The 20,335-nt window shown below is 43.2% G+C and overlaps 1 protein-coding gene across 1 annotated transcript in view; it reads right to left on the bottom strand.

Annotated features, from left to right (window-relative positions):
- Positions 1 to 19,801, bottom strand: part of DTNA (dystrobrevin alpha) — a 223,663-nt gene extending 203,862 nt beyond the window's left edge. Inside the window, exon 1 of the mRNA XM_030971767.1 lies at positions 19,593 to 19,801. The gene's annotated coding sequence lies outside the window, so the exon portion shown is untranslated. The remainder of the gene's footprint in view (positions 1 to 19,592) is intronic.
- Positions 19,802 to 20,335: the final 534 nt, after the last annotated feature.

The raw sequence follows: 20,335 nt of genomic DNA, 5'->3' as shown, positions 1-20,335 counted from the left end.
AGGTACCGATCACTCAAACTCAGGTTGTTTTATCGATGTGAGTAATCCCAGATGTTCAGTGCAGTTGCTTTCATTAATAAAGACACACAACTCTCAGGTGGTTGCAGGATCAGAGCCTTCGGGTTGTGAATAGTCATTGGCTTTTCTGCCGTTAACAGGCCATTGATGAACTGCAGCTTCCTTCACATCTGACAGAGGGATGTTAAGGTACACATCCATCACTGTCATTTTTCTCTTGCCACTTTTTAAAATGCAGAATCACATTCAAAAGGCAATCAATAGCAATCTAGTCGCAAGCACCTCTAATGAAGCGCAGCAGAAACAATTCAGTATTAGATTTTCATCTGAAAGGTCTCAGAAAACATTTTTAAGCTCCACTTTATCTGCTCAAAAAGAAGATCAAGGTGTTTATTCCAGGATTTGAGCCAGTGAGGATAGACACATTCACTGAACTGCCTAGAGCAAGAAAATCCACTAGGTAGGATAGCACAGCTCTTTGCATAAAGTTATTACTGCCATAGATTGCTTGTCCTACTCACATCTGTTCTTGAATATCTGTGTCCACAGCTATAATTATTATAATTCATTATAGGTGAAAGAACAATGAGAACTATAAATTATTAAAAGTATTTCCAAAAGGAATTTTAAAAACTTTTTTGAAAATTGAAAGCCTCTACTAGGATACCTGTCAATGTATCTGTTATATTTTTAATTCATGTTTGTGAATAGTGATAGATTGGTAATGACATTGGTCAAGTTTGCACTAAACTTTTCCACACTACTCCCACTACGCGTGGCAGCTCTTCTTGTTCTTTGACTCCTAATCCACCCTCAGCTAAGTCTAGAAGTCACAGCAGACTTTATTTTATATTTTGTCAAATACTGAAGAACATGATTAACTACAAATACTTCCTCCTGTTGTGGGAGCAAAAGATAAAGGCAGAATGAAACCCAGCACATCAGCTGGCTGAATCTGTTTTCAGCTTTTCTTTCTTGAATAAAATTTTCAAATACACATTATAACTTTCTGCAATGCAAACCACCCCATTCACAACTTAACTCACAAGGAGGAGCTGGCAGTGATATTTCCCTTCTTTTCTAAAATACGATTATTACTTTTTGATTTTGGATGCTCAGTGAACAACCAATGCTGCTTGAAAACCAACATGATTCCCATTTTCAGATACATAAGCTAGAAGAGAAAGGAATAAAATCACACAATAATTTTCAACAGAAGTTTGAAAACCACTAATAAGCATATGCTGATGTAAATTGGCTTGTATCTCCAGCACTTCAAATGAAAATCCATTATCTTTGCTCATAAAGTAGATTTGTGCACTTGACCTGCAATTTTTAGAATCAATTAATTCAGACTAAGGGATACTACCGCATAAGCAACTCTAATCCAAACTCCTAACTGGTAAAAATTACTTTATTAAGCCCTAGACATCAAACAGGTCTATGGTATAGCACTACTGAACTGTTTCATATGAGATTGTTTGGTGCATGATCTAATTCCAAATTAAAAAAAGAAATGTTTTAATACTAACTTCATTTTCAAAAGAAAATGGAGAATATCAAGACAAATCATTCTGAAATCACCGTACTGGCTCAAAAAAGCACCAGCATTCTGAGGGTTGGTAGTACTGAAACAGGGCTTCAGAACTCCTTCTCCCTTGTGGAGAAGCCAGCAAGAGCCTAAAGCCCAAAGTTTTGAGTTCATACTTCCAATTCACCTCTAAAACTCTCCCAGAAACTGTTCATTTATGTGGCAGCAAGGCAACAAAGCACCATTTTATCCAAACAATCGAGTTTCATCAAAAAAATCCACCCTCACTTTTCCAAGTATGCAGCAGCAGAATGAGCAGCTCTAAGAAGCATCTATCAGGTCAAGCATCTAAAGAACCATTGAGAAGCAACTCTCTGACAGCTTCAGGTGCCTCCCATTCAGAGAGATGAGCAGCTTCCAGCAGTGGGAGAGAGGGAGCAATCCAGCAGCAAGCTCTCCTCCTGGCACCACTGTGAGACAGCACAGGGCTTAAAAAGGCAGCAGCTCCCATGTACAGGTTTCCAAACCAGGAAGCAGCAAGATTCTTATGAAAATGGCTTGTTTTTTATTAAAAGGGCTTACAATGGCCCAAAAGATGACACAACAGTAGCCAGCCAGAAAAGGAAAATAGAAAGGAAAAAAAAAGAATGACAGATCTCATTTTTAAAAAAAGAAAAGTCTATTAAATATAGATTTAATGAAAACAGAGAGAAATCACATTCATGCGGCAAATCTTTCAAATTTGTTTTGCCAATCACATTCAGGGGTAGAAGAAATACCATTCCCCAAAATGTTCTTTAGAATTAAATCAAAATCTTCATTTGCAGTAAACTGGCAGTTAAAACAAAAGCTGAAATTAAACGAACTGCCCTTCTACATACTTTGCTGCCATCAAAAGCTTTCAACATATTTATCAGCCTTTTCTTTTTCAGCTGAAATTTTGCTCTTCAGCTTTCTTTAATCCTATCTTTATACACACCCCTTCTTGGACCTTAATTGCTCTCATCCTACTTTCAACTCACATTTTGTTGCCCTGGGAGAAAAACTGCTTGTTTAACGAGAAGAGCCACAAAAGGATTGTAGCCTATTCCAAAACAACATTCAACTATTCCTACCTTACTTTCATAAAATGCCTTTACAGAGGTCATTCAAAAAAGTATGTCAAAGGAAAGCTAGTCCATCAAAGAAAATGCTAATAGACACATAGGCAGACTATTAAGATTGCACAAATTACCACATGTAATTTCATGTATTTCTGTTCACATGTATTTGCATGCATCCACTCACTCATTCAGCAATTCTCTACTGCAGCTTCCTGACTTTGAGGTAAATTCAGAGCTACAAGGATTACTGGAGGGTTGAGAGATTTCATCACCCAGGAGGTGAGGCCAGGGGAAGGATGTGGGTGGGTCACATCATCCATGGGGCAGGGAACAGATTTTTTTTCTGGGATTCTACACAGTCTCTTCAGCTAGAAGCTGGGGGCCAGTTTTGAAAGCCTGTCAGGGACCATCAGACACAGAGAGTACTGATGAGGTGTTCCTGGCATCTGGGGGAGGTCTGCCTTGCAGAAAGGTTCAGCAGCTGTGGTGTGGGTAGGGTCATTAGTAATGCTGCATTCATGACTCATCTGTGGCTTATTCCTTAAATACACACACAGGCAGGAATTTTTGTTTCACTGGGCTTCAAGCTGGTCAGGACCTTCAACATAAATCCGTGTATTAGTCTGCAAGGAAATTTATCATCTGACCTTGACATGTTTCTTCCACTTTGAGAAAGAGTACTGGTTCCATAGTTCCCTGCTTGTAAGAACAAGGAATGCATCCCAGAATAAGAAGAGCCTTTACAACAAGGATAATTCCCAGTTACAAACCATGCAAACAAAGACTAAGAGAGTCTTGGAGGAGACTTGGTCAGGAGAACAAAATCAAACAGCAGAAATTTTAGCAAGGAAGTGCTTTAACTTGAGCTGAAAACTGAAATCTTCCATCAGCAAAATCAAATGAAGTGCTTCATTAAAAGCCAAGTCTAATTCATGCAGAGAAAATGCATCACTTTCAAAACAGACTGAGTGTTTTTGTTTTGGGATAAGCTGTGTCTCTCTGGGCTGCTGGAGGATCTCAGCGGATTTCTAATTTTGGTGTCTTGTAGACTGGACTATGGAGCTGCTTTTGAACAGCAAAATACAACCTCCCCACTGGGCACAGAAGCTGCATACTGATGACATGCCAAGAAAAAATGTATCTTCAGGCTGGGAAACCTGACACAGTAGGAGACAGAAAGGATGAAGTGCTGCAGTGACTCAGGGAGGAAAAAAAAAGTTCAGACTGAAGTAAAGAAAACAATGAATTTGGCAGTTTAAAATCTTTTGATCAAGAATTTCTAAATGAAACATTTTAAATATCTGAATGGGAAGTTTTGGGTTTGGCTACAGGTTTTTGTTGATGAATTTACGCAAAAAGCAAAAGCTTTTAGCAAAACATTCCATAGCACTGAAGATTAACTTTTTCTTTCTTTTTTTCAGTCATGTCAATTTTCTGCTTTTTAAATCAAATTCTATGTAAGCTGTGCTAGAATAAAGAGAGGCACAATGAAATTGTTCTTTGTATTCACTGATAGAATAGAAGTTGGACTGGTCTGTTCTGATGCTTCTTAGACCACTTACAAAGCAGTGTTTATTTCAGTATCAGTATCACATGTCTAAAATTCACTAGTACTGAATATTAAATCATATCTTTTTTTACAAGAGGGAAAACTCCCTGGTTCATTCTCTGTGAAAACCCTCAAAAGTAAGAAATGCAAGTCAGAACTGATTTTAAATCTGTATGTTATTAGACTCACTCGTATAGCTGTTAATTGTCTGAAATATGAATAGCACCTCAAAAATCTTTCTGATCTTTTTCAAAGATAAGGCATGGCAAATTTTGGGTCTTTTCCCCTCCTCTAACAATGTGGGTTTGGTTCTTTAAAGCTCTATGTTTTGTATGTGTGAGATTTTCTTCCTCTCTTTTCATCACAGCTGCTTTTTTCTTCGCCTTGCTTTTGAGAACAGGCTATGCAATTTTTAGAAAATACGCACTGCAAATGAATCACCAAATGATAGTAGTTAAGCTCCAGCCATTGTGGATGCTCCTACTGAGGGGGAGCGCGAGGGTTGGCTCAGGAGGACACAGAGTGTGGGTGGGTGACCTTTGGTGCGGGCTGTCCAGGCTCAAGAGGCACCTCTCCTGCAGCCCCTGCCATGGACAGCATGGCAGAGAAGCACGAAGCAGAGGAGAGCATCACTCACTGACTTGTTCACATACTTCTGCTCAACACGAGCTTCAGCAACACCAAAATACCTGCAGGGAAAGAACACTGCCATCTGGAAGAAGCCCAGTGAAGTTACCCTCTGGCTCCTCAGGAGCCTTGCAGGGGTGTGAAAAGCAAGGTCACAATTAATTCAGCCAGAATTGCATGGAAGCACTGTGCAATGGATTCCTTTCAACCTGCTAATATCCTCTCATGGAAAGGGGATTGTAGGGACTTTTTGCAGACACAAACCTCTCCTTGTACATTTTACAACCAAATCCCATATCTGGATTTAGCTCAGCATAAGCTAGCATAATCTTAAAGTCCTGGTGTATGCAGCAAAGCAAAAAAAATCTTATTATGGCAGTAAAATCACAGCTGAGGTAAATATATTCTGTGTCTCTACTTTCAGACATTTGCAACCTCAAAAATACTGTCCTTTGGTCTAAGGATTTCTTGTCTTGTCAGTTCAAGACCACTTAAAAAACAAACAAGAAAAAATGTTTGCCAGTTATTTTGATCATCCGAAGTACTCAGATAGGAAAAAAGGAGGATGTAAGTGTACAAAACATGGAAGGACACAACTTCTTATCATTTGGCCTTGAAGCCTTCCCTCTGCACCCAGGGGCTAGCTTGGTATCTCAATCATGCTAAACCACCTGGGATTGCACACAAAACTTCCCACAGAAAGGCAGCTCTAATATCAGCTCCCAAAGTTTCATTATTGCATTTTTTCCTATTTGTGCTGCAAGAGCTAAAAAGGAGGCATACTGACAAAAACAGAAACATTTGTTATTTGACAGGGTTATTAAATACAATAAAATCTGAAAAAACCAAGCCATTACTTTTAGCAGTGACCAGTGTTATATGGGAATGCAATAGTTAAATACTAAAGACAAATAAGTATGGCTGGTAAATAAAGCAATGGATGAACTCCCACCTTAAAAGCCCCACAGTGAGACACTGGCGGCTGACTTATGAGCTGACTTAGTATACTCTAGTTACAAATGGGAAATGTGTTCATCCTCAGTCAGGTCACTGAGAAGAAGACAACAATTCTTGGATTTCAAAAGATCCCCCCGTACTGCAACAAGTCTCTCTGGGATTCAGGCAGGCATGGACTCCACACCATTTGAAAGGGACTCTGACCATTGCAGTCCTTATTCTTAGTACATTGACTTACTCTTTACAGTTGTGTTTTTGTGATACACTCTACAAGTAATTACAGAAAGCCTGTTGCTCATTCCTTACTTGTTTTTTTTTTTATTTTTCTATTACCACTGGCTCCTCCCTCACCAACTCTCCCCAGTATGCTGAGAAATCCTGTCACCTCACCTTTGCAGACATGCATGTCTGTATTATATATTCAGGCACATATTTCCCTTCTCTGGTACAGCTGTGGTTTGATCCTACCCCAGTGCACACACTGGATGCTTCACAGGAAACACACAGGGAACAGTCATAGCAGATTCCCTTAAGAGAGACTTTACTGGAGCTGTATGAATTTCTGGAGCTAAGGACCTACTGCCTAGATTGTGTGTTACATCCTCCTTTTGTATGAGAAGGCACAGATTAGCTGTACTGCTTTGTATTTTGCTTAAAAGGCTTAGGAGCTAGGGTAGGTTTTTTTGCTACATTTCTTGATAACTGGTCCATGTATTTTGTTTTTAAAAGGGAGATTTAAAAATAGAATATTAAAAAACCCAGTGGTAACAGTACAGTTACAAATGCTGAAGTTTCAGAAGGAATTGCTGTGGGAGTTGCTGCTAGGAATACTTACCAAGGAGAAAAACACAACAGTTAGGAGACTGTTAATACAGATGCACAGACAACACAGAGCAGAACCTTGTATTTCCAAATCAAGCTAAACACCTTAATATCTAATGACATTGACAATTCACAAATAGTATGCAAGTGGGTGTTACCACTTTTCAAAACAAAGTCACATCAAACACTCAGCTCTTGCAGGGTAGGGGAGGATCATCTTCTTTAAACCCAAAAGTAAAAGGAAACAAAAGGAATAAACTCTGAAAAATAAGCTGTGAAAAAAATAGTAACGGCCTTTTCAAGGTCTGAGCTTCCAGCCACACTGCTCACATAACAAGCACTAACAAATGTTTTGATAATTCAAGGACTGTGTATGAGTGTATGCCGGAGCTCCAATTTAAACACTCTAACATCATTTAAAACTCTTCCTAAATTATGTTCCGATCACTGATGTGCTCTTTCCAAATAAAAGTATAATACAATTTGAGGTAAAGCATAAAGAGCAAATATATTCTTAATGAATTTTCAACCCCATGTTAACAAGAGATTTTTTGGACTTAGCCAAGCAGACAGTAAGAGGTCCAGGAAGTTCCACTGCTGCAAGGCTGTCAGAGACAAGGAAGTGATAAACTTTTGGTTTGGGGTTTTGCAAACAAAGCAACACATTGTTCTTGATTACTGTGTTTGAAGACCACTTGAAAAACGTAGATTGGCCCAGTATCTTGCACTCTTTAAATGGAAATGGATGTGTGAAGAGCTAACTACAACAACATGCAAGCTTTGCTGTCATTTCAGCAAAAGAAGTTAAAACAAAGAAAAGCAAGGAAAGGAAGAATACCACCATGAAAAACCAAACACCTTTTCCGCCCTCCCAAAGCCCCTTGAGAGCCATCCAGCTAGATTCTGATAATATTTGGTAACTGGATCTGATGAAACAAGTTTCTTTGTAGTTGCCATGTTGGTTTCAAAAAATTATGATGTAAATTGTAATATCAATGGGACAACACTTTTTCTCTCTGTTAGGCAGAGGCCACAGAGAATCCCCTGGAAAAAAAACAGCAGTGAATTCAAGTGCCCTGGTTGGTTTCCTAATAGCCAACTCAGGAGTGCTAAGGTCAGGTCCTATATCCCCACTCTCCTCTGCATTCTGAGCGAGGAGGCAGCCACAGGACACCACACTATTCAACACCAGACCTTCTCAAGCATTCCTGCTTGAGAAAATGTGCAGCATTTTGGGGAAAAAAAAAAAAAAAGGGACATGAGCAACAGCCCAGCTGCCAAAAGAAGGACATCTGCATCCTGCCCTTAGTGGTTTACACCTGCACTTCCCCACCTGGCCAAAGGGGCAGCCACTCCAGCCCGGCCTGCAGCCCCAGAGCTCAGGGAATTGAAGGTTCATGGGATAACTGTGACCATTTGTAGCTCTGGCAGCAGCTTCCAGCTCTCCTTCCCTTGTGTAATTCCAAGGTCTTGCAAAACACATGTCAGTGTATGTAAGGGAAATCTGGGTTTCAAGGACAAACCTTCTCGACACCTGAGTAGTGAGATGACATTGACTCATTGGCATAAGCTCTGCTCTGAAAGACAACTTTGTTTTTAAATCTTTTTCCTTGGTTTTGAGCAGCAAATGGCATAGACATATGGGACTACTGAGGTTTCTGCTAGTATTACTTTATTTCTGTTTCTTTTTTCTTCCAAACTACCTTATTTTCTTCATCCATGTCCTTAACTGGATGTTCAGATTAAGGTGAGAGATGTATTAAAAATACATAAACAGTAGGATCATCAAACACAGTATGTACAAAATGGTAGGATTTAGAAATATTCACTGCTAAAATTTCAAATGTTAAATGTGTTTTGGTAGGCAAAGAAGACTCTGCAGTTTTTTTAAACATGAGGAAATCCGAAGGATTACATCAAACCATGTTACTGACACTGACAGATACAGGCTTTCAAGCAAAACAGCTGTCATTAAAGCTCCTGTGACTGCTTAGAATACACTGCTGCAGTCTCCTAAAAAAACCCTAAATCCATGGGAAAAAAAGAATACCTTTAGCCTATACTTTAGCTTCAGAACAGAGATGCAGCTCCATCTTTCTTCCTTTTCCTATGAACAAACAAAAGCAGCATGAACCATTTCTACCCCTGTGGTCACCAGGAAGGGCCAGGAAAGCCACAATATGGCCTGTAACGAGCATGCTCATCTCACAGTGGGGACTTCAACCTCACACCTACTTTCCTAGGACTGCACTTAGCACGAAATGTTGTGGAGGGATAGAATATAAGAAAATAAAGCTAGTGCAGAAGGTAGTCTCACCCCTGAGGAGTTGCAGCTGTACTAATCACCAAAGATTAGGAACAGGCCTGCCCTTATTAGGCCACAGCTGTGTCCGATGAGGATGAGTGCTACAAAAGAGTGGGTTAGATGGATGAGGAGAGAGATGGAGTTTGTTGGTTGTGTGGTGAAGAAGAAGGAGTCAGTACTGTGAGGAGATGCCAATGAGAAATCACCAAGAAGGTATAGGAACTTTTGCAATAAGATAACAACAAAATGTGTCCATTTTGTTTTATTTAACATTAAGGTCTTCCAGGTAGAACATCACTTCCTACCTTCACTACTTGAAACAAGACTGAGGACTGGGTACAAAGTCTGAAACCTGGTACCAGCAGAGCTGCTAAAATGTTGTTGCGTCATCCCTCTCCTCGGACACTCTTACAAGCTGTCCCTGCACATCTACAGTGAGAGCAACCTGCCAAGGCCACCAGGGTTAGCGTCACTCTGTGTGACAAGCAGTGCAAATAATTACTGAGATGATTTGCATGTTCACAGGCCATCCACACTCAGTGTGCAGCAGTGGTTAAGACAGAGCAGCTTAAATCCAGGTGCCACTGGCAGGACAGGAGAGGATCCTTGGGCTTGCAGAGGACAGGAGGTCACAGAAGCAGCTGCAGGGGGAAGGAGGGAGGCCAGCATGAGGCGTGACTGTAATATGGGACGTTTCTGTGTGGAGTTGGCAAGGTGGGGAAACAGCTGGGTCCAGGACATGTATAGAGGCAATTGAAGGTCAAAGGGAAGTATCTAGAAGTAGTGTGACCTCCAAACCAGCCTTCTTACTGCATTTTTGATTACCCTCATGGCCTAAGCGTGATCAGGTTTGATCAAATGTTCATGTCATTATATGGCAACCAAAGGAGGGCATAGCTAATGATATTTTTTAATTCTCAACACTCAAAAACATTGTTTAGGCCTGGTGTGACCTTTCCCTATCTTATTCTAACAGGATGCCCAACTTTCACGGTTCCCAATTTTATTTATAGCATAATACTTGCACAGAAATACAGACAAACGCATTAAAGCCTTCAAAAGCAATTTTCACAGGAAATGCAATACAAATCTAGCTGTGCACGTCTTAAACCTTCCCTGTTTGCACCCTGCCCAGAGAATATGAGTCATTTATTGGGAAGCCTGTGCCTTTTATTTCTGCCCCTCTCCCCAGGTCAGTATCCTCCTCAAAGCCTTTCTTGTAGTCTTTCCATGTGGCTACTTGGTGAACTCCAGAAGCATTTGCATTGATGGCGCAGGACTTAGCACTAGATCTGTCATATATGGTTAAGCTGCTGCTGGGCTAAGCTCCGTTTTTTATCCTGAGTGGTATTTTCTCTTTGAACTTTAGGAATTTATACAGTGTTTTATCCTTTCAAGTATCTCTACAAATTCTTCATAGGATCTACAGCACAGGCAGGGCCTTTTTATGACAGAAAGACACAGTAGGTTTTCATGCTTTGCAGTCACTGTAATATAACCCACTGCTTCACTAAGCCCACTAACATTACATTCATTATTTGGCACGGAGCTTATGGTAAAGAAGTAATTTGTTCTGATAGTCAAGTGCACCATCAAAAGTCTGATTGCCTACAACAAATCAAGAGAGTTTTGTAAGCCCTACTATGTGCTTTCATATGCTGAAAGAAAAAAAAGCCACAAATTGTGCAAGAATAATTATCTTTCTGCCAGATTGTCTTCAAAATGAAGATAGGTAACACTTATGTGTAAATGCAAATAGGGATAATATGGGGCTCCCAAGGTATCAGAAAGGTAGCATTCCCTGTGGAAATACAGAAAACCACTACAATGGGACAGATGAAATATACCTCTCACCAAAACATGAAGGTGAAACCTCTTCTTCTGCTTAAGGATGACTGGCTAATGCTTAGTGCAGAGGAATGTACTAAGTAGCTGTATTTTAAGTTACAACCTTGTACAATAGCTATTGTGTACCTTTTCTGTGCAAAAAAAAAGCTCCATGCAGTTGTCCATAATCATTTGAGTCTAGATAAACAGCAGTCATGAAGGAAAAATTAGCAAAGTGCCTTTTAAGAAACATAGTCTTCACAAACACTGGCTGCTTTAAAATCTTCTGCATCTGTCTAGAGAAACAGGGACTACTTTTTGAGTCACTCTAATATTGCAGTATTTACAGTGTGTGTCACCTTTCTCTGCAGAAGGTTATACAGAGCACGGCCTGATGCAGTTCAGCTTCCAATGTCCTGTCTGTGGGCTTGAAAAACCCAGCAAACTGACCCTGCTACTGCTCACACTGCTCCTCTCAAGAGAATTCCTCCTGCAAGTAGTCCCGTAAGGTCAAATGAGACTCTTTGCCAAATAAGCCTTTGCAAAAGCAGTTCTGCTCTGTCATGTAAAGAGAAAAGGAACTTAGCAGGAACATGTACTAATTTTAATTAACACAGTACATCCTTCTCACCAGATGATCTGGTTGGGGTTTTTTTCTCCTTTCCTCTCCTTCCTTCTTTTCTTTTTGCTGTTTTCAGGCTTTTTTTCTTCTACCCTTCCCTTTTGCATTTTTTTTCTCCTTTCACACACTATTTTTCTCCATCCCACTTTCCCCTTTTAACAACCCACCTCCTCCTCCATCCTGTTTTCCTATCCCTTTGTCCTCTCCCAGTCTTTTGAAGGACTACACCTGTGTTTTTCTAACAGTCCCACCAGAAGCAGCTGAAGGCAAGTGATAAGGAACTGATAAAAACCCCTTGAGACTTAAAGGCTGTATTCCTACTAGCCTGCATAAAGGGAAATGGTAGATGTGGGCTAAGGAGAGAGGGATTAAATGAGTCAAAACTTGCAGAATTCCAACACAGGGGATTTAAATTTCTGTAGTTCCCATTAACTAGTGCACACCACCATTAAACTGCTTGTCCTGGTTAATATTTAAGAAGGGAAAAAATGAGCAGAGTCACATGGTAAACATGTCTGGAAGCCTAAAAAAAGAATAAGAAGTTAATAGAAGTGTGTATACACGTCAGACATCATACCCAGACCAGGAATGGTGTTATCATTTCTATTACAGGAGCAAATACCTGCCTCTGAAACCTGCAGAAGTTTTAATCGCTTTTTAAAATCCATGCCCTAAGAAATTACCTCATTATTTCCCCTCTTCAGAATAGTGCTTTCCTCACACTCATTTTTAACATCTCACCAGGTAGGTCAGTCCCCAGCAAAAGCCAGGTCCCATTCTTTAAGCCAAAACACACTCCCCAGGTCTGCCCCAGTGCATTTAATGTGCTGGCTTGCAAAATTTCTCTGTGAACTGTGTGCACTTAGAAATCAGCAGTACCTGATTTGGGAGTCACACAGGCAGTTGCCATGTCTTCGGGTTAGGCATAAAGAGATTATATTAGATCTGGCAAATGTCATTTATTTCCAGGATTTGAGAAAAGATTTTTCTTATCCCAGTAATTCCAGATAATCTAACTTAAGGATCCTAGAAAGATAAAGCTGAATCTCTACTTTTATACTGAGAGTATCCAGAGCTCATTACGGATTTTGCCAAAAATCACAGATCCTTGGTTTGCCTTACCAGCTCAAAAAACCCTGCATCCACAGACCTTCCAGAATTTTAAGAGAAGACCATGGCAATTTCCAGCTGGGTATGTGATGCTATTCATCCTGCAATTCACAAGTGCTCTCGCCTAGTGAGAGCTGGACCTTCAAGCAAGAAACCTGTGTGCCCTAAGACAGCGAGGCCAGGTGATTCTCCAGCATCACATCTATAAAATTAGGGAAATGGGCTCAAGGGAGATGGGCTTCTGCAACCAAATCCATATGCAGACAAGTTCAAGCCACCTAGCTTTCCTATGTCCTTTCTGCAGAGATGCAGCTAATGTTAATATCTTCAAAAGAATTTTACATATTTAACTATCAAATAATATATGGCACGTGTTAGCTGACTGCCATCCATGGAAGGGGCTTAGCTAGGGAGTCTAGCTAACTACACAAAGATTTTGGAAGCTATCACCTACAAAGAAAGTTTGGTATGTTTTGTACTGACAAGTGATTTCCACACAACTCTTTTTGACTATAGTATTTCACACTTTAAAACACAATTCAAAACAAAAAGTATGGCATGCACATATTCCCAGTGATCTCACACTATACCAGTAACTGTGTTGGTAGAATCTGAGCTGGTAGCAAGCTCCAAGTGGTTTGTAAGGAAATTCACTGCAGTGAAGTGTCATTTTCCACATTCCCAGTTGTTACAAGAGTGCCTAGATTCAAAAGACTAAATAGCCTCCTTTGTTTATTACATAATCTGCAGAACTGCAAGCAGAGAGCAACAAGGAAAGCACAGATCCTTCCTCTGAGCACTCTGACATGCCCCCTGTCCAAAAGAAGTCTCTCTTCATGCTCGTTGCTTTGCTCCTCAGGCGTTCACTTCGGCAGCTTTTTCCAAATTGCAGAGATGCCTATTTGTTATGCCCATCCATACAGTTATCTACATCTACACACATGTATGCGTTCTGCTGGCTGCCCACACTGAGCCCATCTGCCGGGCTGGCACCGTGCCCACCGGGACGCTGGTCGGTCCCTTTCGCTAAAGCGGAGCTGTCAGGCAGTGACGGACTTTGGTGGGCAGCCAGGAGCCCTCCTTTCTGCAGGGACCAAAGCCTCCCAGTGCCACTCACGTTTGCGTGGCACACCACGGGAGCACGACCATTGGCACGCACGCCAAAGCAAAGAAGATTTCAAAGGGGAAAGAAAAGAGGAGAGCTGACTGGTACTTCAGACTGTGATCCAGCCCTGCTTTGTGGAGGTGATTATGGTGGACAATGCTGCTGTGGCTGAGCACAGGCCAGCCATCATTTAACTTTGACTTTGGCACCAATCAAGTACAACAGGGTAATTGTGAGACGACTCAATAGATGTAAATAGCCACTATACAGGGCGATTCTGTGAGGCATAAGTGCATAGACAAATGTCCTACAAAAGGCAGCTCCTTCCACACATGCAGACATGGTGAGTAACTCCAGCTGCCCGGGAACCAGTAGACAAGATCAGAACGACATGCATCAGATCTTCAATTCAGCCCAGATCTTTCCAGGAGGATCATCTTGCACATGCTGCTCCTGCTCACATTTCTGTTTAAAGCTGACCTTCACTTTTACACTTACACTGCGTGAAGAGGTGGGTCACAGTTTGAACTGGCATTTTAATCTCTCAATGACAATAATAATGCAATATTTCCTGGCATGTTATCTTCTACTTTTCTTTTCCTCCAGTCACCTGTGAACTTGGCCACTAGGAGCCTGCTTTAGAACCTCTCAAGGTGGCTATTCCTCATGGCTGGAATCAGCTTACCCCACCCTCACTGGTGTAAAGTGGGATTCAAACACAGCTCTGCCTCCCTGCACAAGCCAAGATGAACAGTTCAATGTGGTCTCACTGTTCAATGGGTCTATTCACCCATAAGTATGACAAGCAAATTCTGGCACTAAACCAGCAGCTCCTCTCCTCCCCAGGAATGCCCAAGGGCAAAATTATATCATGCTTTTATTTAAACCAACATGGTCAAACTTCACTATGGAGGAGTTTTACCAGTTAAATGAGCCTCCACTCACACGCACTGTGTGAGGACTCAGTGATCAGGAAGGAGTCCCAGCTGAACTTTTGAAAAGCTAGAGACAATGCTGCAAGTTTCTTTCCCCTGTTGATTTTAATCAGGTCAGAAAAATCTTACATTATGATAATTACATCACAAACCAGTTTATAGACATTTCCATCACATGACATTTTAATTGCTGTTACCTCTTTAGACAACTAAGCCAAGGCAGAGCTAGTCAGCACCAAGAGAAAAGAAAATCAAGTGTGCTTCTGAAGTCTGAATTTCTTCTTAAGCAAAATAAGCAGAGATCCAGACCACTACGTGAGGAAATTCCGCATGTATCTTCTACTTCAATTTTGAATGGCTCTTCTGACATCTCTTCCAGCTAAGAAGATTAAAAAAGACCAAATCATTTGAGATATTGCATTGCTTCTTGACATCAATCTGGTGAAAGATTTAACTGAAAAGAGCCTTTATGTTTGTACTTTGTATGTTATAGGATGGAATTCTGTCAAGTTGTAATCTCTTTTGAACAATTATAGAAATCACTGTATTTCCCTTTACAGGCTCTTCTGCCTATACTGAGAGAGCATACCTATAAAAATGCAGTAGCCTCTGTACAATAAAAGGTACGGCTCAGGATTTCCCTCTGGGTCCTTGTGGCGTATGCACAGGCATGTGAACTGTCAGTGATGCTTCTCACATAATCAGTACAAATACAGTGCTTCCAAGAGGAGATGACGTCACACATTTTATAGTACAGGCACTGCATGAAACAATTATAGTCCCTAGCAGCAGCTGTGGTATGCCTCAGGTAAGCTGAACAGTTGTGATATCCTCTCTTCAGTGGGATGGAGAAAACACACAAAGACTGGATTTATGTCATCATAATTGAGGGAAGGATTTTGCCCATACAAAACACATGCCCCCAGACAATGTCTGTCTTAAGCAGCAGGTCAAAAACCTGGCTCTACTGAAGTGAACAGCATCAGGGCAATTAGTCTCAGATTTGGTCATCTCCACACCAGCATACAAAGACCACTGAAAGTTCCAAGTTCTTACAAGTGGCTTGGCATTTTATCCCAGTTGCTGAGACCACTAAACCTTGCCTGCACTGATTTCTCCACAAGTGACACTAGATATCTATACAGCTAAAGAATACAGTAGATGCATCTAACTTAAAAACAGATGAAGCATTTACCCTTCAATTGGAATTTGTACAATTTAGATCTAAATTTGCACATCTTTCCTATATGGTTTTCCATATGTCTTCATTGTAACAGTTTCCCAATTTAAGGCAATGTGAGAAGACAGAAGCTCTTTTTTTGCAAGACCGTGAACACACACACACCCTACCCCAAAACCAGCACTAACATCTGCAGCAATCACAATATGGTAACTGGCTACACATAGGAGATTAAAAATATACAGATCAATTATGTTCTGCTACGATTTTCAAACAGAAACCTCATGTAATTTTTTCCAAACACAGTCCCTCTAGTAGCTTTTGTAATGACACTGGAGAGGGAGACATTGCATTATACTCTTCAAGACATTCTGATAGTCCCACACATAATTTCCCCCTGCCTCCCCCCAATTTTCAGCAAAAGTGTCATTCTTGTGCTGTTTGTGCAAGTGGACAGAATTTCAAGCATCTGCTCCCAAATGATTATAAATCAAGGAACCTTCATGCTCCATTAGCTTGAGAAGATAGCGTTATTAATGACTGCTATTCAAGGAAGTTCACAGCAAGTGTCTAAGTGAAGACACCTCTGATGTAAGGCTTTGTTTTGTTTCCAAAAACAGCTGCGTGGGCAAATCTTCGCTCTTGCTGTTTAACATATTTCTGAGGCTACCACTTCTAAGAAATATCAATTATTTTTGTTAGCTTAGCAGTTATATCAGTTTCCTGTGGAAAAAGAAACAATACTGACATTCCACAGCAATGCTCATGAAAAGTCATTTAGCTTAACAAATACTGGGGTCTATGAAGACCCAACACTGCTCTTACTCTGCTATTCTTTATCCGGTTCCAGAAGTCTGAAAAAGCTGGTTGAACTCTAAAGCACAAAAAGTGAAAATATAATTATTAGGTTGTATTACATGGACTTGAAACAATGTAAGAAATGACTGGGTATAGCCTGGCACAGCTGATTTGCTCCACAGGTTAATACCCCATGATTTCCTGCATGATCCTAACCAGCAGCCTTTTATTTCCATAGAAGACCAACTTTGCAAAGAAAAGGCGAGTCAGAGGTCTGTGACTTTTCTGCCTGTTAGTTACTTGCCTAGGTGCACAATGGATGCGAGGCAGCCCATGCATGAGTAGCACATAATACCGAAATTCAAGATAAGAGATCTGACTCATCACTCCACTGCACCAGTTTTATGCCTACGGGGCTCCATGTTCTTCCATGGTGACTCAGACCCAAGACTCCCCTCTCTCCAGGAAAAACATGACAAGTCATGCAGTACATGTCAGACTTACCCATCAACTATAATCCCCATTTGCACTGCAAAACTAATTGGAATGTAACATTCCATGCCACTTGCATCTTGCTGTTAAGCCTAGAGATAGGAATATATATAATTAATGCAAAGAGCAGCAGTTTAAAATATAGTAATTGGAATTAACCCTAGTACACCTGGCAGAACACTCAAGGAACCCTGTTTGAGAAAGCAGTCCTTTCCAAATGTTAATAGTGTCAATATGGGCACGCTAAGATTAACAACATGGAATTAAGAAGGAGATTAGTCACTGGAACAAAAAGTTTCTCTGAAAAAGTTCTCATTGCAAGACTGCTGCTTTCACTTCTCTAGCTCAAGGCTGCTGGAACACAAGAAACTTTGAACAACTCTAAGGTAGGCATTGACTGTTTCTTCTAAAAGGACATGCTGTGTTTACGACAGCTATTTCTGGCTTTCAACTATAGAAATATAAAACACCATGAGGCCCATTTTCTTCTCACAGCTTCATGTCTGTATATATTCATTGATTTCAGTGCAATTATATCTGATTATTTGCCTGGAATGGAAGTTATATCAGTGCTGACCCTTACAGGCAATTCTGAATGGATTTATACTGGGCAAAATGTTTAAAAGGAGACAATCTACTCTACAGTCTGACAGCATACAACTGCAGAAAACAAGGAAATAATTAATAAAGGTACAAACCTTCAAAAGCCAAACAAAACAATTCATCCTTCACCTTGCTCTAAACCTTAAGGGATTGGTATCCAGCAGTTTACCATAATGTACCTTGTGCTTTTTTTTCTGTTTTTTAGTCACAGAATCAGTGGGTTACTCTAGAAGGCAGAGATCACTGCCACAGGTTTCTGTCCAGGACTGGGTCCTGAGCTACTCTGCAGAGAGAGTTGAATCCATGATGGTTGAGCCCGCATAGTTCAGCCATGCTGGGCACTGGTGCACACAACTAGTAACACACTGAAAACCGCTTGTGGGAATGGTTACACACCACTGGGGAGCCACACATACTGAGCATTACATGCACAAACCATCCACTTGCTTGTGATGGCAGAGGGCACACGTATGTAATTCTGTTATTTACTACCACCACTGCAAGACCATAGCATCTCATTCTGACTACACTTACATCCCACTGAGAGGTCAAGGCAGGAGATGGTATTATATCTGTGCTTTTCTACAGGAGGGCAAGATTTATTCTGAGGCATTCAGCTCTTTGAGTTTTACCTCTGTCTTATAAAAAAGAGAAAACCCAAATCTACAAAAACCCACAAAATTGTCCACTGCAACGAATACAGACTTTGAATAAATGCAGGACCTTGACTCCAACAGGAAGGTGAAACCCAAAAATGTGTCAGTAGGATCATTCGCTTTTGAGGAGCACTATAAAGACATGAACTTAAAATAGACATAGCACTAGCTCTTATCTCATGCTCACTTACTCTCTGACAACCAAAAACAAGGGTGACTTAAAAACCTAGCATTTACTACTCTTTGGTTGCCATAATTTTTTTAGTCTGGTCATGTGGCAGTCACAGGTGTGAGACACAACCTGGTATCCAGGTAAAAGTTATGGAAACAGCTCTATAGCTAATGACACTGTTAAACCACAGAATCCATGCCTTCACCCCCATTATTAAAATACTACATCCAAAATACAAGGGGAGAAACAGAAGTACAGCATTCAGAACTGAACAGCAAGTTACAAAACTTGAAACACAACACAATATATTGAAAGCCTACTAGCACCAAATTTGTGATGCTCCTTATATACTTGAACCTAAGGTGAACCTCTCCTTTTAACATCTGGGTCACCAGTAACTACCAAGGATTAGCAGACCACATTGCTTCCCACCCCTGTTTAAAGTACTACTAAAGTACTACGTAAAACATCACCCATGCTGGGAAGTGGATCCAGTGATTGAGTACCCGATTCGGTGGTCGCCAGCAGTATTTCACTTTGGTTGGTAGCTGGTCTCTAGCATGGGAGTGTAGAACAAGCCAGTTTGGCTGCAACGATCGAGATTTTCACCGCCCAACACCAAAGTTTGCCAAGGAGCCGGCGAACGCACAGGTAAAGGCAGTCGCTGCTGCGCTGCGGGGCGCCGTCCTTTCGTCACTTGTACCTCAGCCGGCTGCAAGAGGCGACAGCGGGCGAGCAGGGACAGCCCACCGGGTCCCCAGGTGGTCTCCGGGGACCCCGGGACGCGCTGCACGGAGCGGCTGGGTGGGCGACAGGGAGCGAGAGCCGTGCCGCATGCCTGTGCACACACGCACGCCAGGAGCGCCCCAGCGGCGTCTGGGGGCAGGCGGGAGCGCCGTGCGACCCCACGGGGGGCGGCCCCGGGAGGGTGGGGGACAAGGGGGGCTGCCCCCGCCTGGCCCACCTCTCCGGACGCCGCCCCCCACCCCCTGACCACGGTGCCGATGGGGAACCCCCGGCGCCCCCCGCCCCGCACAGGCACACGGCAACAGGCGGCGGCGCCCCCCGCCCGGCACCTCGCACCCGCTGCCCCGCTCGGGATCGCTACCTCGGCAAGGCTCCGTGCGCTCCCGCCGCCGCCTGCTCCCGCCGCCGCCGGGGCGGATCAGCTGATATTTACCTGTGAGGTAATGCACGCTCCGTAAGGTCACCGTGCACCCGCCGCCGGCACACGGTGCCAGGCAGGAGGAGGGACGCGCCGGGAGGAGCGGGAGTTGCTCCTGCTCCGCCGCCGCCGCGCACGGCGCCGGAGCGGGGCGGCCGCGCCGCGCAGAGGCAGAGGCGGCCGCTGCCGCTGCAGCTCCTGGCACATGCTGCAGGTGTCAGCGCAGGAGCTGCCCCGCCGCCCGCCCGCCGCGCCCGCCCCGCCGCGATGCGCAGCCGCGCCCGCCGCACCGCGCCGGCGCCGCGATGGTGCGCCGGCGCCCTTCGCCGGCTGAAGCCGCCGCGAAGCCGCTGCCCGGCCCTGGCGCTCCCCTCGGAAGACGCTCCCCCGCCAGCACCGGCGGAGAGGGGGCGGTGGGAGGGATGACGTAGTGGGGCGTGGGGCAGGGGCGAGGCCGGGCGGCGGGGCCGGGAGCCCTCTCCGGGCCCCCCGAGAGCGCGGCTCCGCCAAGGGGGTGCGGGCGGGACCCCCCCATCCCTGTCGGAGCGGCGGGCGGGCCGGGGGAACGGCGGGGCGAGCGGGGGCAGAGGGATGATGTCATCCCCTTTTCCAGGGGAGGGCGGGGCCTGTCCGCGGGAGGAGGTGGGCGCGACGCCGCGGCTCCCTCAGGAGCGGGCGAGCAGGGGGAGGCGCGCGGTGCCAGCCTCTGACGGCGCCGGACCCCCGCCTCCCAACCAGCGCTGCCCCGGGCCGGGCTG

The sequence above is a fragment of the Camarhynchus parvulus genome, chromosome 2 (genome assembly GCF_901933205.1).
Source record: "Camarhynchus parvulus chromosome 2, STF_HiC, whole genome shotgun sequence".
NCBI lineage: Eukaryota > Metazoa > Chordata > Aves > Passeriformes > Thraupidae > Camarhynchus > Camarhynchus parvulus.
Note: the sequence above shows the minus strand (reverse complement) of the source record. Positions and strands in the feature narration are given on the sequence as shown.